The following is a 19,582-nucleotide window of genomic DNA, read 5'->3' on the forward strand; positions in this document are numbered from 1 at the left end:
TTTTGGCTTGCTTTCTTCTCTTTCTTTCTTTTCTACCTTCCTTTCTTCCCTTCTCTCACTCACTCTTCTTTCCATCTTTCTTTCCTTCTTTCTCTCTTTCTTTCCTTTCTTTCTTTCTTTCCTTCTTTCTTTCTATCTCTCCCTCTTTCTATCTCGCTCTTTCTCTCTCTTTTGCTTTCCTTCTTACTTTCATTCTTTTCTGTTTCTTCCCTTGCTATCTTTCCTTTCTTTCTTTGTCTCTCTCTCTTTCTTTCTTTCGTTCTGCTGTCTTTCCTTCTTTCTTTCTTTCTACCTCTCTATCTTTCTTTCTATCCTTCCTCCTTTCTTTCCTTCTTTCTTTCTCTCTCCCTCTCTCTTGCTTGCTCTTTCTTTCTTTCCTTCTTTCTTTCATTCTTTTCTTTTCTTCCCTTGCTATCTTCCTTTTCTTTCTTCTCGTTCTTCCTTCTTTCTTGCTTTCCTTCTTTCTTTCTTTCTCCTCTCTCTCTGTCTCTTTCTTTCTCTCTCTTTCTCTTTCTTTATTTCGTTCTTTCCTTCTTTCTTGCTTTTCTTTCTCACTTTCTTTTCTTCCTTTCTCTTTCTTTCTTTCTTCTCTTTGCTCCTTTCTTTCTTTCCTTTCTTTCTTTCTTTCTTTCTTTCTTTCTTTCTTTCTTTCTTTCTTTCTTTCCCTCCTTCCTTCCTTCCTTCCTTCCTTCCTTCCTTCCTTCCTTCCTTCCTTCCTTCCTTCCTTCTTTCTTTCTTTCCTTCCTTCTTTCTTTCTTTCCTTCTTTCTTTCTGTCTTTCCTTTTTCTTCCAGACGGAGTCTCGCTGTCACCCAGCCTGGAGTGCAGTGGCAAGATCTCGGCTCACTGCAAGCTCCGCCTCCCGGGTTCACGCCATTCTCCTGCCTCAGCCTCCCAAACAGCTGGGACTACAGGCGCCCGCCACCACGCCCGGCTCATGTTTTGTCGTTTTAGTGGAGACGGGGTTTCACCGTGTTAGCCAGGCTGGTCTGGATCTCCTGACGTCGTGATCCACCCGCCTCGGCCTCCCAAAGTGCTGGGACTACAGGCGTGATCCACCGCGCCCGGCCTGCTGTAGGCTTTTGTGGCTTCCCCTCTCCCTCCCTTGCCCCTACTATCGCCATGCTTCCCAACCTCCCCGGACTCTGCTCCCCCCTTGTCGCCCGCCTACACCCCCGCCGCAGCCGGGGACCTCCTCCTGGGGGTCCGCCACCAAAGCACCACCGGGCAGCAGCATCCCACCGCTTCCGCCTCGCCGCCGCCCGGCCAGGAGCCCGGCTCCAGCCCTGGAGGGCAGGAGGCCGGACCCCAAAGGCGCAGGCGCGGGTTCCCTGCCGTTCCCGGCGCCTTCCCGCTCCCGGAACGCACAGGCGATTCAATCCATTCACCGGGCGGGCGCCGCCGCAACCTTCCAAACCGGGGGAAGGGGCGGGCAGGGCCAGCGGGTGCCACAGACGCCAGCCGAGACCTCCGCTCCAGAACGCAGGGGCTGCTTTATCCGGGGGAAGGACATTGCTTCGCCAGCAACCAGGAAAACAGTCCCTGTGCACCCGGATTCCCATTGCCACCAACTTCGTGTAAACTCCAGTCCCGAGGACACGCCAGAGACCCAGGCCTCGGGCCCCGTGGGCACGCCCGGTGCCACGGCTCCCGCCAAAAGGGCGGGCGCACTCTGCAAATCAAGGGGCCCACCGCACCGCACCAAGAGCACAGGGAGGTGCCAACACAGGAAGGAGCCTACGAAACCCACCCCCAAAGCAAGCAATTAATCCAAGACAAAACCCGTCTCAGCGCTCCGTTGCTCCTCTCGCATGGACGGCCTGGCCACCCTGTTCTGGCCCAGCCCAAGCCCCCTCCACCCTATCCCGGCCTGCTCAAAAGGGCCCTGCCTACGGGAGCAGGGCGCTCCCTCTCCAAGGCTCTATCGCTCTCGCTCTCTAGCTCCCTGCCCCTCTCTCTTCTGGGTTTGCCCCTGCACCTCGCGCTATTTCTGTCGCCTTTCCTCTGTCTCTCCCTCTCTGTCTGTCTTTCTCGCTCTCTCTGTCCCTCTCTCTATCTCTGCCTCTCTGTCTCTTTCCCTCTCCACCTCCCCTGTCTCTCTCGATCGCTGTCTCTCTCCCTCCCTCGGTTTCAATCTCTCCATCTATCTCTTCCTTGCTCTCCTTCAAGCCGTTTCTGTGTGCACGTGTGTGTGTGTGCGTGTGTGTGTGTGTGTGTGTGTGTGTGTGTGTGTGTCTGTGTGTGAGCGCGCGCGCGTGTGTGGGTTCCCGCGCGCGAGCGCCCGGGTGTGTCTGTGTGTGGGGCTGTGGATTTGCTGCTGGTGGTGGTGGGGTGTTTCTGGGTTTCTCTCAGCCCCTCTCGCCGGGGATCAGGCTGCCGGCTCTAGTGCCAGCCCGGGGCAAAGCAGGGCCATCCTCCAACACCCCAGCCCCCACGCCCTCTTGCCCACCGGCCGGGTCTTGGTCGGGACAAGCGACCGTGGTGGGGGCGTTGTGAGAAAAAGGCCAGGCGCGGCTGGGCCGGCTGTTCGCCCTTGGCCAGCCCTGACGCCTCTGGGGGGGGTGGGCCAAGAGGGGGCCTCGCAGGAGCTCCCCAGCGGCCAGGGATCCAAAAGAATACCTCCACGACAGGGCGGAGGACCCGCCGGGGTCCCAGGATCGTGGGCCCTGGGCCCTGACGCCTCGGAGCACTCCCTGTTCCGAGCGGGCCCGACGTGGTGGAAGCTCGGGAGCTCGGCAGCCGGGGGAAGGCCGCGGGCGAGCGGCTCGGGGGTCCCGATCCGAGCCCGGCGACCCCGGGCTGGCGGTGCGGGCTGGAAGCCGGCGGGCATGGCTGGGCCGGGCTCTTGGGGCAGCCAGGCGCCTCTGCCGGCGTCTACGGCCATACCACCCTGAACGCGCCCGATCTCGTCTGATCTCGGAAGCTAAGCAGGGTCGGGCCTGGTTAGTACTTGGATGGGAGACCGCCTGGGAATACCGGGTGCTGTAGGCTTTTTGGCTTGCTTTCTTCTCTTTCTTTCTTTTCTACCTTCCTTTCTTCCCTTCTCTCACTCACTCTTCTTTCCTTCTTTCTTTCCTTCTTTCTCTCTTTCTTTCCTTTCTTTCTTTCCTTCTTTCTTTCTATCGCTCCCTCTTTCTATCTCGCTCTTTCTCTCTCTTTTGCTTTCCTTCTTACTTTCATTCTTTTCTGTTTCTTCCCTTGCTATCTTTCCTTTCTTTCTTTGTCTCTCTCTCTTTCTCTTTCTTCCTTCCTTCCTTCCTTTCTTCCTTCCTCTCTATCTCTCTATCACTCTTTCTTTCTTTCCTTCCTTCTTTCTTTCTCTCTTTGTTTTCTTTCTTTCTTTCCTTCTTTCTCTCTCTCTCTCTTTCTCGCTCTTTCTCTCTTTCTTTCCTTCTTTTCTTTTCCTTCCCTTGCTATCTTTGTTTTCTTTCTTTCTCTTTTCTTTTCTTTCCTTCTTTCTTTCTTTCTCCTATCTCTCTGTCTCTTTCTTTCTCTTTCTTTATTTCATTCTTTCCTTTTCTCTTGCTTTTCTTTCTTTCTCACTTTCTTCCTTTCTCTTTCTTTCTTTCTTTCTTTGTTTCATTCTTTCTTCGGTCTTTGCCTCTTTCTTCCTTTCTTTCTTTCCTTCTTACTTTCATTCTTTTCTTTTTCTTCCCTTACTATCTTTCCCTTCTTTCTTTCTCTCTCTGTCTTTCTCTCTCTTTCTTTCTCTCTCTCTCTCTCTTTCTCTCTCACTCTTTCTTTCTTTCTTTCTTTCTTTCTTTCTTTCTTTCTTTCTTTCTTTCTTTCTTTCTTTCTTTCTTTCTTTCTTTCCTACTTGGTTTCTTTCTTTCTTTCCTTTTTCTTCCAGACGGAGTCTCACTCTGTCACCCAACCTGGAGTGCAGTGGCAAGATCTGGGCCCACTGCAAGCTCCGCCTCCCGGGTTCACGCCATTCTCCTGCCTCAGCCTCCTGAGTAGCTGGGATTACAGGCATGCACCACCACACCTGGCTAATTTTGTATTTTTAGTAGAGACGGGGCTTCTCCATGTTGGTTAGCTTGGTCTTGGTCTGGAACTCCCAACTTCAGGCGATCCACCCACTTTCCCAAAGTGCTAGGATACCCAAAGTGCTAGGATTACAGGCGTGAGTCACCAGCGCCCGGTCAGACTAGGGGTATAGTTTTAGGCTTCTGCTTGGCTTTCCTTTTCTGTGATGAATTTCACCTCACAGTCTTAGGATATGGTGAGGAGTTTTAGGCATCGATCTTCATATGGGATATTATTCTACAGTTTTCTCTTGTAAAATCTTTGTCTTGCTTTGGTATCAGGGCAATTGTAGCCTCATAGAATGAGTTAGGGAATACTCCCTCCTCTTCAAGGTTTTGGCAGGATTAACAAGGATTACTATTCGTTCTCTAAATATTTGATAGAGAAGTCAAGTCCAAGGCTTTTTTTTTTTTTTTTTTTTGGCAGGAGATATTGGGTTACTGATTCAGTCTCCTTACTAGTTACTAGTCTATTCAGATTTTCACTTTCTTTGTGATTTAGTCTTGGTAGGGTTCATGTTCCTAGGAATTTATCCATTTCATCCAAGTTATCCAATATGTTGGTGTACAATTGTTCTTAGCACTCTCTTACAATCCTATTCATTTATTTCTTTGAGACAGGATCTCATCTGTCACCTAGGCTAGAGTGCAGTGGTGTGATCTAGGCTCATTACAACCTCCACCTCCCAGGTTCAAGCGATCCTCCTACCTCAGCCTCCTCAGTAGCTGGGACAACAGGCTTTTGCCATCAAGATGGGCTGAATTTTCTTTTTTCTTTCTTTCTTTCTTTCTTTCTTTCTTTCTTTAATTTATTTATTTTTTTCTTTCCTTTTTATCTTTTTTTTTTTTTTTTTTTTTTTTTTTTTTTTTTGTAAAGACCGGGTTTGACCATATCTCCCAGGCTGGTCTTGAACTCCTGAGCTAAAGTGATTCACCTGCCTGAACCTCCCGAGTAGCTGGGATTACAGGGGCCTACCACCACACCCGGCTAATTTTTTTTGTATTTTTAGTAGAGATGGTTTCACCATGTTGGCCAGGTTAGTCTTGAACTCCTAACCTCAAGTGATCTGCATGCCTCGGCCTCCCAAAGTGCTGGGATTATAGGTGTGAGCCACTTCACCCTGCCAATCGTTTTCATTTTGACTGGATCCAATAGTAATGTCCCCACTTCCATTTCTGATTTTCGTAATTTGAGTATTCTCTCTTTTTTTCTTAGTCACTCCATAAAGTTTGTCAATTTTATCTTTCAAAAAACCAACTTTCAGTTTTGTTGATTTTCTCCATTTTTGTATTTTCTGTTTTATTTATTTCTGAATTAATCTTTCTTTCTTTCCTTCCTAGGGTTTAATTTGTTCTTTTCTAGTGCCTAAATTGTAAATTTAGATTGCTAATTTGAGGTCCTTTGGGTGTTTTTTGTTTTGTTTTCTTTTGAGAGGGAGTCTCGCTCTTGTTGCCCAGGCTGGAGTGCAATGGTGCGATCTCGGCTCACTGCAACCTCTGCCTCCCAGGTTTAAGCAATTCTCTTGCTTCAGCCTCCCAAGTCGCTGGGATTACAGGCGCCTGCCACCACAACCGGCTAATTTTGTATTTTCAGCAGAGACAGGGTTTCTCCCTGTTGTTCAGGCTAGTCTCGAACTCCTGACCTCAGGTGATTGGCTCACCTCAGCCTCCCAAAGTGCTGGGATTACAGGCATTAACCGCGACGCCTGGCTTTCTTTAGGTTTTTTTCATGTAAGCATTTCACACTATAAATTTCCCTGTTAGCACTGCTTTCACTGCATCCCAAAGTTTGGCTATGCTGTGTTTTCATTTTCATTCATTTCTGAGTACAGCTGAGCCTTGAACAACATGGGTTTGAACTGCAAGGGTGCACTTATACAGGAATTGTTTTCAATAAGTACAGTAGGTCCTCTGATTTCATTAATTCTGCATCTGTAACCAAAGGCAGATTGAAAATACAGTCTTCACAGAGCGCAAACCCTGAGGATACAGCGGCCTAACTTTTTTAATGCCCAGGTTTTACAGGGCCAACTGCAAGACTTGACTCTGTGTGGATTTTGGCCTACTTACGGGGTCCTGGAACCAATCCCCTGTGGATACTGACACCCAACTGTATTTTCTGATTTCTCTTGTGGTTTCTTCTTTAACCCATTGGTTGTTTAAGCAAATATCTGAATCTCTTCAAATACCTGAGACTGGATAATTTATTAAAAAGAGACATTTATTTCTCTCAGTTCTCAAGGCTGGGGTGTCCAAGGTCAAGTCATCAGCCCATTCAGTGTCTAAGGAGGGCCCAGTCTCTCCTTCCAAGATGACACAACGTTGCTTCATCTTTCAGAGGGGAAGAACATTGTGTCCCCACACGGAGGAGACGGAGGGAATGAACCCACTCAAGTCCTTTTCTAAGGGCTCTAATTTCATCCATAAGGACTTCTACCCTCATGAGATAATCGCCTCCTAAAGAATCCACCTTTTTACCCTTTTTTTTTTTTTTTTCTTTTTCTTTTTTTTGTTTGAGACAGGGTCTCATTCTATTGCCCCTACGGCAGTGCAGTAGCCTGTAGCCTGATCATGGCTCACTGCAGCCTTGACCTCCCAGGCTCAACCAGTCCTCCTGCTTCAGCCTCCTGAGTAGCTGGGACTACAGGCCTGCACCACCACGCCCACCGAATTTGGTGTTTTTTCTAGAGACAAGTTTTGCCATTTTGCCCTGGCTGGTCTTGAACTCCTGGGCTCGAACAATCTGACTGCCTTTCCCTTCCAAAGTGCTGGGATGACAGCGTTAGCCACCACCCCAGGCCAGTGCCCACCTCTTAATACTATCATATTGGCAAATAAATTTCAGCATATAAATTTTGGGGGACATTCAGACCATAGCAGTGTGTTCTTTACTTTCCAAAAAGAAAACAGGTCAGTTTATCAGTTTTCCTTGTATTATTGATTTTTAACTCGATTTTGTTGTGGTCAGAGAAGACATTTGATAATACGCTGTTCGCCCTTCGCCAGCCTCGACGACTCTGGGTGAGGGGGCAAGAGGGGCCCTCGCAGGATTCCTGAGCGGCCAGGGATCCCAAAGAATACCTGCGCGACAGGGCGGAGGACCCGACGGGGTCCCAGGATCGTGGGCCGTGGGCCCTGACGCCTCGGAGCACTCCCTGTTCCGAGCGGGCCCGACGTGGTGGAAGCTCGGGAGCTCGGCAGCCGGGAGAGGCAGCAGGCGAAGAGGCTCCGGGATCCCGATCCGAGCACGACGACCCCGGGCTGGCGGTGCGGGCTGGAAGCCGGCGGGCATGGCTGGGCCGGGCTCTTGGGGCAGCCAGGCGCCTCTGCCGGCGTCTACGGCCATACCACCCTGAACGCGCCCGATCTCGTCTGATCTCGGAAGCTAAGCAGGGTCGGGCCTGGTTAGTACTTGGATGGAGACCGCCTGGGAATACCGGGTGCTGTAGGCTTTTTGGCTTGCTTTCTTCTCTTTCTTTCTTTTCTACCTTCCTTTCTTCCCTTCTCTCACTCACTCTTCTTTCCATCTTTCTTTCCTTCTTTCTCTCTTTCTTTCCTTTCTTTCTTTCTTTCCTTCTTTCTTTCTATCTCTCCCTCTTTCTATCTCGCTCTTTCTCTCTCTTTTGCTTTCCTTCTTACTTTCATTCTTTTCTGTTTCTTCCCTTGCTATCTTTCCTTTCTTTCTTTGTCTCTCTCTCTTTCTTTCTTTCGTTCTGCTGTCTTTCCTTCTTTCTTTCTTTCTACCTCTCTATCTTTCTTTCTATCCTTCCTCCTTTCTTTCCTTCTTTCTTTCTCTCTCCCTCTCTCTTGCTTGCTCTTTCTTTCTTTCCTTCTTTCTTTCATTCTTTTCTTTTCTTCCCTTGCTATCTTCCTTTTCTTTCTTCTCGTTCTTCCTTCTTTCTTGCTTTCCTTCTTTCTTTCTTTCTCCTCTCTCTCTGTCTCTTTCTTTCTCTCTCTTTCTCTTTCTTTATTTCGTTCTTTCCTTCTTTCTTGCTTTTCTTTCTCACTTTCTTTTCTTCCTTTCTCTTTCTTTCTTTCTTCTCTTTGCTCCTTTCTTTCTTTCCTTTCTTTCTTTCTTTCTTTCTTTCTTTCTTTCTTTCTTTCTTTCTTTCTTTCTTTCCCTCCTTCCTTCCTTCCTTCCTTCCTTCCTTCCTTCCTTCCTTCCTTCCTTCCTTCCTTCTTTCTTTCTTTCCTTCCTTCTTTCTTTCTTTCCTTCTTTCTTTCTGTCTTTCCTTTTTCTTCCAGACGGAGTCTCGCTGTCACCCAGCCTGGAGTGCAGTGGCAAGATCTCGGCTCACTGCAAGCTCCGCCTCCCGGGTTCACGCCATTCTCCTGCCTCAGCCTCCCAAACAGCTGGGACTACAGGCGCCCGCCACCACGCCCGGCTCATGTTTTGTCGTTTTAGTGGAGACGGGGTTTCACCGTGTTAGCCAGGCTGGTCTGGATCTCCTGACGTCGTGATCCACCCGCCTCGGCCTCCCAAAGTGCTGGGACTACAGGCGTGATCCACCGCGCCCGGCCTGCTGTAGGCTTTTGTGGCTTCCCCTCTCCCTCCCTTGCCCCTACTATCGCCATGCTTCCCAACCTCCCCGGACTCTGCTCCCCCCTTGTCGCCCGCCTACACCCCCGCCGCAGCCGGGGACCTCCTCCTGGGGGTCCGCCACCAAAGCACCACCGGGCAGCAGCATCCCACCGCTTCCGCCTCGCCGCCGCCCGGCCAGGAGCCCGGCTCCAGCCCTGGAGGGCAGGAGGCCGGACCCCAAAGGCGCAGGCGCGGGTTCCCTGCCGTTCCCGGCGCCTTCCCGCTCCCGGAACGCACAGGCGATTCAATCCATTCACCGGGCGGGCGCCGCCGCAACCTTCCAAACCGGGGGAAGGGGCGGGCAGGGCCAGCGGGTGCCACAGACGCCAGCCGAGACCTCCGCTCCAGAACGCAGGGGCTGCTTTATCCGGGGGAAGGACATTGCTTCGCCAGCAACCAGGAAAACAGTCCCTGTGCACCCGGATTCCCATTGCCACCAACTTCGTGTAAACTCCAGTCCCGAGGACACGCCAGAGACCCAGGCCTCGGGCCCCGTGGGCACGCCCGGTGCCACGGCTCCCGCCAAAAGGGCGGGCGCACTCTGCAAATCAAGGGGCCCACCGCACCGCACCAAGAGCACAGGGAGGTGCCAACACAGGAAGGAGCCTACGAAACCCACCCCCAAAGCAAGCAATTAATCCAAGACAAAACCCGTCTCAGCGCTCCGTTGCTCCTCTCGCATGGACGGCCTGGCCACCCTGTTCTGGCCCAGCCCAAGCCCCCTCCACCCTATCCCGGCCTGCTCAAAAGGGCCCTGCCTACGGGAGCAGGGCGCTCCCTCTCCAAGGCTCTATCGCTCTCGCTCTCTAGCTCCCTGCCCCTCTCTCTTCTGGGTTTGCCCCTGCACCTCGCGCTATTTCTGTCGCCTTTCCTCTGTCTCTCCCTCTCTGTCTGTCTTTCTCGCTCTCTCTGTCCCTCTCTCTATCTCTGCCTCTCTGTCTCTTTCCCTCTCCACCTCCCCTGTCTCTCTCGATCGCTGTCTCTCTCCCTCCCTCGGTTTCAATCTCTCCATCTATCTCTTCCTTGCTCTCCTTCAAGCCGTTTCTGTGTGCACGTGTGTGTGTGTGCGTGTGTGTGTGTGTGTGTGTGTGTGTGTGTGTGTGTCTGTGTGTGAGCGCGCGCGCGTGTGTGGGTTCCCGCGCGCGAGCGCCCGGGTGTGTCTGTGTGTGGGGCTGTGGATTTGCTGCTGGTGGTGGTGGGGTGTTTCTGGGTTTCTCTCAGCCCCTCTCGCCGGGGATCAGGCTGCCGGCTCTAGTGCCAGCCCGGGGCAAAGCAGGGCCATCCTCCAACACCCCAGCCCCCACGCCCTCTTGCCCACCGGCCGGGTCTTGGTCGGGACAAGCGACCGTGGTGGGGGCGTTGTGAGAAAAAGGCCAGGCGCGGCTGGGCCGGCTGTTCGCCCTTGGCCAGCCCTGACGCCTCTGGGGGGGGTGGGCCAAGAGGGGGCCTCGCAGGAGCTCCCCAGCGGCCAGGGATCCAAAAGAATACCTCCACGACAGGGCGGAGGACCCGCCGGGGTCCCAGGATCGTGGGCCCTGGGCCCTGACGCCTCGGAGCACTCCCTGTTCCGAGCGGGCCCGACGTGGTGGAAGCTCGGGAGCTCGGCAGCCGGGGGAAGGCCGCGGGCGAGCGGCTCGGGGGTCCCGATCCGAGCCCGGCGACCCCGGGCTGGCGGTGCGGGCTGGAAGCCGGCGGGCATGGCTGGGCCGGGCTCTTGGGGCAGCCAGGCGCCTCTGCCGGCGTCTACGGCCATACCACCCTGAACGCGCCCGATCTCGTCTGATCTCGGAAGCTAAGCAGGGTCGGGCCTGGTTAGTACTTGGATGGGAGACCGCCTGGGAATACCGGGTGCTGTAGGCTTTTTGGCTTGCTTTCTTCTCTTTCTTTCTTTTCTACCTTCCTTTCTTCCCTTCTCTCACTCACTCTTCTTTCCTTCTTTCTTTCCTTCTTTCTCTCTTTCTTTCCTTTCTTTCTTTCCTTCTTTCTTTCTATCGCTCCCTCTTTCTATCTCGCTCTTTCTCTCTCTTTTGCTTTCCTTCTTACTTTCATTCTTTTCTGTTTCTTCCCTTGCTATCTTTCCTTTCTTTCTTTGTCTCTCTCTCTTTCTCTTTCTTCCTTCCTTCCTTCCTTTCTTCCTTCCTCTCTATCTCTCTATCACTCTTTCTTTCTTTCCTTCCTTCTTTCTTTCTCTCTTTGTTTTCTTTCTTTCTTTCCTTCTTTCTCTCTCTCTCTCTTTCTCGCTCTTTCTCTCTTTCTTTCCTTCTTTTCTTTTCCTTCCCTTGCTATCTTTGTTTTCTTTCTTTCTCTTTTCTTTTCTTTCCTTCTTTCTTTCTTTCTCCTATCTCTCTGTCTCTTTCTTTCTCTTTCTTTATTTCATTCTTTCCTTTTCTCTTGCTTTTCTTTCTTTCTCACTTTCTTCCTTTCTCTTTCTTTCTTTCTTTCTTTGTTTCATTCTTTCTTCGGTCTTTGCCTCTTTCTTCCTTTCTTTCTTTCCTTCTTACTTTCATTCTTTTCTTTTTCTTCCCTTACTATCTTTCCCTTCTTTCTTTCTCTCTCTGTCTTTCTCTCTGTTTCTTTCTCTCTCTCTCTCTCTTTCTCTCTCACTCTTTCTTTCTTTCTTTCTTTCTTTCTTTCTTTCTTTCTTTCTTTCTTTCTTTCTTTCTTTCTTTCTTTCTTTCTTTCTTTCTTTCTTTCTTTCCTACTTGGTTTCTTTCTTTCTTTCCTTTTTCTTCCAGACGGAGTCTCACTCTGTCACCCAACCTGGAGTGCAGTGGCAAGATCTGGGCCCACTGCAAGCTCCGCCTCCCGGGTTCACGCCATTCTCCTGCCTCAGCCTCCTGAGTAGCTGGGATTACAGGCATGCACCACCACACCTGGCTAATTTTGTATTTTTAGTAGAGACGGGGCTTCTCCATGTTGGTTAGCTTGGTCTTGGTCTGGAACTCCCAACTTCAGGCGATCCACCCACTTTCCCAAAGTGCTAGGATACCCAAAGTGCTAGGATTACAGGCGTGAGTCACCAGCGCCCGGTCAGACTAGGGGTATAGTTTTAGGCTTCTGCTTGGCTTTCCTTTTCTGTGATGAATTTCACCTCACAGTCTTAGGATATGGTGAGGAGTTTTAGGCATCGATCTTCATATGGGATATTATTCTACAGTTTTCTCTTGTAAAATCTTTGTCTTGCTTTGGTATCAGGGCAATTGTAGCCTCATAGAATGAGTTAGGGAATACTCCCTCCTCTTCAAGGTTTTGGCAGGATTAACAAGGATTACTATTCGTTCTCTAAATATTTGATAGAGAAGTCAAGTCCAAGGCTTTTTTTTTTTTTTTTTTTTTTTTGGCAGGAGATATTGGGTTACTGATTCAGTCTCCTTACTAGTTACTAGTCTATTCAGATTTTCACTTTCTTTGTGATTTAGTCTTGGTAGGGTTCATGTTCCTAGGAATTTATCCATTTCATCCAAGTTATCCAATATGTTGGTGTACAATTGTTCTTAGCACTCTCTTACAATCCTATTCATTTATTTCTTTGAGACAGGATCTCATCTGTCACCTAGGCTAGAGTGCAGTGGTGTGATCTAGGCTCATTACAACCTCCACCTCCCAGGTTCAAGCGATCCTCCTACCTCAGCCTCCTCAGTAGCTGGGACAACAGGCTTTTGCCATCAAGATGGGCTGAATTTTCTTCTTTCTTTCTTTCTTTCTTTCTTTCTTTAATTTATTTATTTTTTTCTTTCCTTTTTATCTTTTTTTTTTTTTTTTTTTTTGTAAAGACCGGGTTTGACCATATCTCCCAGGCTGGTCTTGAACTCCTGAGCTAAAGTGATTCACCTGCCTGAACCTCCCGAGTAGCTGGGATTACAGGGGCCTACCACCACACCCGGCTAATGTTTTTTGTATTTTTAGTAGAGATGGTTTCACCATGTTGGCCAGGTTAGTCTTGAACTCCTAACCTCAAGTGATCTGCATGCCTCGGCCTCCCAAAGTGCTGGGATTATAGGTGTGAGCCACTTCACCCTGCCAATCGTTTTCATTTTGACTGGATCCAATAGTAATGTCCCCACTTCCATTTCTCATTTTCGTAATTTGAGTATTCTCTCTTTTTTTCTTAGTCACTCCATAAAGTTTGTCAATTTTATCTTTCAAAAAACCAACTTTCAGTTTTGTTGATTTTCTCCATTTTTGTATTTTCTGTTTTATTTATTTCTGAATTAATCTTTCTTTCTTTCCTTCCTAGGGTTTAATTTGTTCTTTTCTAGTGCCTAAATTGTAAATTTAGATTGCTAATTTGAGGTCCTTTGGGTGTTTTTTGTTTTGTTTTCTTTTGAGAGGGAGTCTCGCTCTTGTTGCCCAGGCTGGAGTGCAATGGTGCGATCTCGGCTCACTGCAACCTCTGCCTCCCAGGTTTAAGCAATTCTCTTGCTTCAGCCTCCCAAGTCGCTGGGATTACAGGCGCCTGCCACCACAACCGGCTAATTTTGTATTTTCAGCAGAGACAGGGTTTCTCCCTGTTGTTCAGGCTAGTCTCGAACTCCTGACCTCAGGTGATTGGCTCACCTCAGCCTCCCAAAGTGCTGGGATTACAGGCATTAACCGCGACGCCTGGCTTTCTTTAGGTTTTTTTCATGTAAGCATTTCACACTATAAATTTCCCTGTTAGCACTGCTTTCACTGCATCCCAAAGTTTGGCTATGCTGTGTTTTCATTTTCATTCATTTCTGAGTACAGCTGAGCCTTGAACAACATGGGTTTGAACTGCAAGGGTGCACTTATACAGGAATTGTTTTCAATAAGTACAGTAGGTCCTCTGATTTCATTAATTCTGCATCTGTAACCAAAGGCAGATTGAAAATACAGTCTTCACAGAGCGCAAACCCTGAGGATACAGCGGCCTAACTTTTTTAATGCCCAGGTTTTACAGGGCCAACTGCAAGACTTGACTCTGTGTGGATTTTGGCCTACTTACGGGGTCCTGGAACCAATCCCCTGTGGATACTGACACCCAACTGTATTTTCTGATTTCTCTTGTGGTTTCTTCTTTAACCCATTGGTTGTTTAAGCAAATATCTGAATCTCTTCAAATACCTGAGACTGGATAATTTATTAAAAAGAGACATTTATTTCTCTCAGTTCTCAAGGCTGGGGTGTCCAAGGTCAAGTCATCAGCCCATTCAGTGTCTAAGGAGGGCCCAGTCTCTCCTTCCAAGATGACACAACGTTGCTTCATCTTTCAGAGGGGAAGAACATTGTGTCCCCACACGGAGGAGACGGAGGGAATGAACCCACTCAAGTCCTTTTCTAAGGGCTCTAATTTCATCCATAAGGACTTCTACCCTCATGAGATAATCGCCTCCTAAAGAATCCACCTTTTTACCCTTTTTTTTTTTTTTTCTTTTTCTTTTTTTTGTTTGAGACAGGGTCTCATTCTATTGCCCCTACGGCAGTGCAGTAGCCTGTAGCCTGATCATGGCTCACTGCAGCCTTGACCTCCCAGGCTCAACCAGTCCTCCTGCTTCAGCCTCCTGAGTAGCTGGGACTACAGGCCTGCACCACCACGCCCACCGAATTTGGTGTTTTTTCTAGAGACAAGTTTTGCCATTTTGCCCTGGCTGGTCTTGAACTCCTGGGCTCGAACAATCTGACTGCCTTTCCCTTCCAAAGTGCTGGGATGACAGCGTTAGCCACCACCCCAGGCCAGTGCCCACCTCTTAATACTATCATATTGGCAAATAAATTTCAGCATATAAATTTTGGGGGACATTCAGACCATAGCAGTGTGTTCTTTACTTTCCAAAAAGAAAACAGGTCAGTTTATCAGTTTTCCTTGTATTATTGATTTTTAACTCGATTTTGTTGTGGTCAGAGAAGACATTTGATAATACGCTGTTCGCCCTTCGCCAGCCTCGACGACTCTGGGTGAGGGGGCAAGAGGGGCCCTCGCAGGATTCCTGAGCGGCCAGGGATCCCAAAGAATACCTGCGCGACAGGGCGGAGGACCCGACGGGGTCCCAGGATCGTGGGCCGTGGGCCCTGACGCCTCGGAGCACTCCCTGTTCCGAGCGGGCCCGACGTGGTGGAAGCTCGGGAGCTCGGCAGCCGGGAGAGGCAGCAGGCGAAGAGGCTCCGGGATCCCGATCCGAGCACGACGACCCCGGGCTGGCGGTGCGGGCTGGAAGCCGGCGGGCATGGCTGGGCCGGGCTCTTGGGGCAGCCAGGCGCCTCTGCCGGCGTCTACGGCCATACCACCCTGAACGCGCCCGATCTCGTCTGATCTCGGAAGCTAAGCAGGGTCGGGCCTGGTTAGTACTTGGATGGGAGACCGCCTGGGAATACCGGGTGCTGTAGGCTTTTTGGCTTGCTTTCTTCTCTTTCTTTCTTTTCTACCTTCCTTTCTTCCCTTCTCTCACTCACTCTTCTTTCTATCTTTCTTTCCTTCTTTCTCTCTTTCTTTCCTTTCTTTCTTTCTTTCCTTCTTTCTTTCTATCTCTCCCTCTTTCTATCTCGCTCTTTCTCTCTCTTTTGCTTTCCTTCTTACTTTCATTCTTTTCTGTTTCTTCCCTTGCTATCTTTCCTTTCTTTCTTTGTCTCTCTCTCTTTCTTTCTTTCGTTCTGCTGTCTTTCCTTCTTTCTTTCTTTCTACCTCTCTATCTTTCTTTCTATCCTTCCTCCTTTCTTTCCTTCTTTCTTTCTCTCTCCCTCTCTCTTGCTTGCTCTTTCTTTCTTTCCTTCTTTCTTTCATTCTTTTCTTTTCTTCCCTTGCTATCTTCCTTTTCTTTCTTCTCGTTCTTCCTTCTTTCTTGCTTTCCTTCTTTCTTTCTTTCTCCTATCTCTCTGTCTCTTTCTTTCTCTCTCTTTCTCTTTCTTTATTTCGTTCTTTCCTTCTTTCTTGCTTTTCTTTCTCACTTTCTTTTCTTCCTTTCTCTTTCTTTCTTTCTTCTCTTTGCTCCTTTCTTTCTTTCCTTTCTTTCTTTCTTTCTTTCTTTCTTTCTTTCTTTCTTTCTTTCTTTCCCTCCTTCCTTCCTTCCTTCCTTCCTTCCTTCCTTCCTTCCTTCCTTCCTTCCTTCCTTCCTTCCTTCTTTCTTTCTTTCCTTCCTTCTTTCTTTCTTTCCTTCTTTCTTTCTGTCTTTCCTTTTTCTTCCAGACGGAGTCTCGCTGTCACCCAGCCTGGAGTGCAGTGGCAAGATCTCGGCTCACTGCAAGCTCCGCCTCCCGGGTTCACGCCATTCTCCTGCCTCAGCCTCCCAAACAGCTGGGACTACAGGCGCCCGCCACCACGCCCGGCTCATGTTTTGTCGTTTTAGTGGAGACGGGGTTTCACCGTGTTAGCCAGGCTGGTCTGGATCTCCTGACGTCGTGATCCACCCGCCTCGGCCTCCCAAAGTGCTGGGACTAACAGGCGTGATCCACCGCGCCCGGCCTGCTGTAGGCTTTTGTGGCTTCCCCTCTCCCTCCCTTGCCCCTACTATCGCCATGCTTCCCAACCTCCCCGGACTCTGCTCCCCCCTTGTCGCCCGCCTACACCCCCGCCGCAGCCGGGGACCTCCTCCTGGGGGTCCGCCACCAAAGCACCACCGGGCAGCAGCATCCCACCGCTTCCGCCTCGCCGCCGCCCGGCCAGGAGCCCGGCTCCAGCCCTGGAGGGCAGGAGGCCGGACCCCAAAGGCGCAGGCGCGGGTTCCCTGCCGTTCCCGGCGCCTTCCCGCTCCCGGAACGCACAGGCGATTCAATCCATTCACCGGGCGGGCGCCGCCGCAACCTTCCAAACCGGGGGAAGGGGCGGGCAGGGCCAGCGGGTGCCACAGACGCCAGCCGAGACCTCCGCTCCAGAACGCAGGGGCTGCTTTATCCGGGGGAAGGACATTGCTTCGCCAGCAACCAGGAAAACAGTCCCTGTGCACCCGGATTCCCATTGCCACCAACTTCGTGTAAACTCCAGTCCCGAGGACACGCCAGAGACCCAGGCCTCGGGCCCCGTGGGCACGCCCGGTGCCACGGCTCCCGCCAAAAGGGCGGGCGCACTCTGCAAATCAAGGGGCCCACCGCACCGCACCAAGAGCACAGGGAGGTGCCAACACAGGAAGGAGCCTACGAAACCCACCCCCAAAGCAAGCAATTAATCCAAGACAAAACCCGTCTCAGCGCTCCGTTGCTCCTCTCGCATGGACGGCCTGGCCACCCTGTTCTGGCCCAGCCCAAGCCCCCTCCACCCTATCCCGGCCTGCTCAAAAGGGCCCTGCCTACGGGAGCAGGGCGCTCCCTCTCCAAGGCTCTATCGCTCTCGCTCTCTAGCTCCCTGCCCCTCTCTCTTCTGGGTTTGCCCCTGCACCTCGCGCTATTTCTGTCGCCTTTCCTCTGTCTCTCCCTCTCTGTCTGTCTTTCTCGCTCTCTCTGTCCCTCTCTCTATCTCTGCCTCTCTGTCTCTTTCCCTCTCCACCTCCCCTGTCTCTCTCGATCGCTGTCTCTCTCCCTCCCTCGGTTTCAATCTCTCCATCTATCTCTTCCTTGCTCTCCTTCAAGCCGTTTCTGTGTGCACGTGTGTGTGTGTGCGTGTGTGTGTGTGTGTGTGTGTGTGTCTGTGTGTGAGCGCGCGCGCGTGTGTGGGTTCCCGCGCGCGAGCGCCCGGGTGTGTCTGTGTGTGGGGCTGTGGATTTGCTGCTGGTGGTGGTGGGGTGTTTCTGGGTTTCTCTCAGCCCCTCTCGCCGGGGATCAGGCTGCCGGCTCTAGTGCCAGCCCGGGGCAAAGCAGGGCCATCCTCCAACACCCCAGCCCCCACGCCCTCTTGCCCACCGGCCGGGTCTTGGTCGGGACAAGCGACCGTGGTGGGGGCGTTGTGAGAAAAAGGCCAGGCGCGGCTGGGCCGGCTGTTCGCCCTTGGCCAGCCCTGACGCCTCTGGGGGGGTGGGCCAAGAGGGGGCCTCGCAGGAGCTCCCCAGCGGCCAGGGATCCAAAAGAATACCTCCACGACAGGGCGGAGGACCCGCCGGGGTCCCAGGATCGTGGGCCCTGGGCCCTGACGCCTCGGAGCACTCCCTGTTCCGAGCGGGCCCGACGTGGTGGAAGCTCGGGAGCTCGGCAGCCGGGGGAAGGCCGCGGGCGAGCGGCTCGGGGGTCCCGATCCGAGCCCGGCGACCCCGGGCTGGCGGTGCGGGCTGGAAGCCGGCGGGCATGGCTGGGCCGGGCTCTTGGGGCAGCCAGGCGCCTCTGCCGGCGTCTACGGCCATACCACCCTGAACGCGCCCGATCTCGTCTGATCTCGGAAGCTAAGCAGGGTCGGGCCTGGTTAGTACTTGGATGGGAGACCGCCTGGGAATACCGGGTGCTGTAGGCTTTTTGGCTTGCTTTCTTCTCTTTCTTTCTTTTCTACCTTCCTTTCTTCCCTTCTCTCACTCACTCTTCTTTCCTTCTTTCTTTCCTTCTTTCTCTCTTTCTTTCCTTTCTTTCTTTCCTTCTTTCTTTCTATCGCTCCCTCTTTCTATCTCGCTCTTTCTCTCTCTTTTGCTTTCCTTCTTACTTTCATTCTTTTCTGTTTCTTCCCTTGCTATCTTTCCTTTCTTTCTTTGTCTCTCTCTCTTTCTCTTTCTTCCTTCCTTCCTTCCTTTCTTCCTTCCTCTCTATCTCTCTATCACTCTTTCTTTCTTTCCTTCCTTCTTTCTTTCTCTCTTTGTTTTCTTTCTTTCCTTCTTTCTCTCTCTCTCTCTTTCTCGCTCTTTCTCTCTTTCTTTCCTTCTTTTCTTTTCCTTCCCTTGCTATCTTTGTTTTCTTTCTTTCTCTTTTCTTTTCTTTCCTTCTTTCTTTCTTTCTCCTATCTCTCTGTCTCTTTCTTTCTCTTTCTTTATTTCATTCTTTCCTTTTCTCTTGCTTTTCTTTCTTTCTCACTTTCTTCCTTTCTCTTTCTTTCTTTCTTTCTTTGTTTCATTCTTTCTTCGGTCTTTGCCTCTTTCTTCCTTTCTTTCTTTCCTTCTTACTTTCATTCTTTTCTTTTTCTTCCCTTACTATCTTTCCCTTCTTTCTTTCTCTCTCTGTCTTTCTCTCTCTTTCTTTCTCTCTCTCTCTCTCTTTCTCTCTCACTCTTTCTTTCTTTCTTTCTTTCTTTCTTTCTTTCTTTCTTTCTTTCTTTCTTTCTTTCTTTCTTTCTTTCCTACTTGGTTTCTTTCTTTCTTTCCTTTTTCTTCCAGACGGAGTCTCACTCTGTCACCCAACCTGGAGTGCAGTGGCAAGATCTGGGCCCACTGCAAGCTCCGCCTCCCGGGTTCACGCCATTCTCCTGCCTCAGCCTCCTGAGTAGCTGGGATTACAGGCATGCACCACCACACCTGGCTAATTTTGTATTTTTAGTAGAGACGGGGCTTCTCCATGTTGGTTAGCTTGGTCTTGGTCTGGAACTCCCAACTTCAGGCGATCCACCCACTTTCCCAAAGTGCTAGGATACCCAAAGTGCTAGGATTACAGGCGTGAGTCACCAGCGCCCGGTCAGACTAGGGGTATAGTTTTAGGCTTCTGCTTGGCTTTCCTTTTCTGTGATGAATTTCACCTCACAGTCTTAGGATATGGTGAGGAGTTTTAGGCATCGATCTTCATATGGGATATTATTCTACAGTTTTCTCTTGTAAAATCTTTGTCTTGCTTTGGTATCAGGGCAATTGTAGCCTCATAGAATGAGTTAGGGAATACTCCCTCCTCTTCAAGGTTTTGGCAGGATTAACAAGGATTACTATTCGTTCTCTAAATATTTGATAGAGAAGTCAAGTCCAAGGCTTTTTTTTTTTTTTTTTTTTTTTTGGCAGGAGATATTGGGTTACTGATTCAGTCTCCTTACTAGTTACTAGTCTATTCAGATTTTCACTTTCTTTGTGATTTAGTCTTGGTAGGGTTCATGTTCCTAGGAATTTATCCATTTCATCCAAGTTATCCAATATGTTGGTGTACAATTGTTCTTAGCACTCTCTTACAATCCTATTCATTTATTTCTTTGA

The 19,582-nt window shown here is 50.3% G+C and overlaps 5 non-coding genes across 5 annotated transcripts; all 5 read left to right on the plus strand.

Moving 5' to 3' along the window:
• The first annotated feature begins 2,871 nt into the window (after positions 1-2,871).
• On the plus strand, positions 2,872-2,990 carry LOC135969177 (5S ribosomal RNA). Its single transcript, XR_010584279.1, has one exon. It is a non-coding gene; the product is annotated as a 5S ribosomal RNA (ribosomal RNA).
• Positions 2,991-7,361: 4,371 nt separating this feature from the next.
• Positions 7,362-7,479, plus strand: LOC135968911 (5S ribosomal RNA). Its single transcript, XR_010583942.1, has one exon. It is a non-coding gene; the product is annotated as a 5S ribosomal RNA (ribosomal RNA).
• Positions 7,480-10,350: 2,871 nt separating this feature from the next.
• LOC135969180 (5S ribosomal RNA) lies at positions 10,351-10,469 on the plus strand. Its single transcript, XR_010584282.1, has one exon. It is a non-coding gene; the product is annotated as a 5S ribosomal RNA (ribosomal RNA).
• A 4,369-nt stretch (positions 10,470-14,838) lies between these two features.
• LOC135969185 (5S ribosomal RNA) lies at positions 14,839-14,957 on the plus strand. The gene has a single exon (XR_010584299.1). It is a non-coding gene; the product is annotated as a 5S ribosomal RNA (ribosomal RNA).
• A 2,861-nt stretch (positions 14,958-17,818) lies between these two features.
• On the plus strand, positions 17,819-17,937 carry LOC135969190 (5S ribosomal RNA). Its single transcript, XR_010584311.1, has one exon. It is a non-coding gene; the product is annotated as a 5S ribosomal RNA (ribosomal RNA).
• The last annotated feature ends 1,645 nt before the right edge of the window (positions 17,938-19,582 follow it).

The sequence above is a fragment of the Macaca fascicularis genome, chromosome 1, assembly GCF_037993035.2.
Source record: "Macaca fascicularis isolate 582-1 chromosome 1, T2T-MFA8v1.1".
In the NCBI taxonomy this organism is placed as follows: Eukaryota; Metazoa; Chordata; class Mammalia; order Primates; family Cercopithecidae; genus Macaca; species Macaca fascicularis.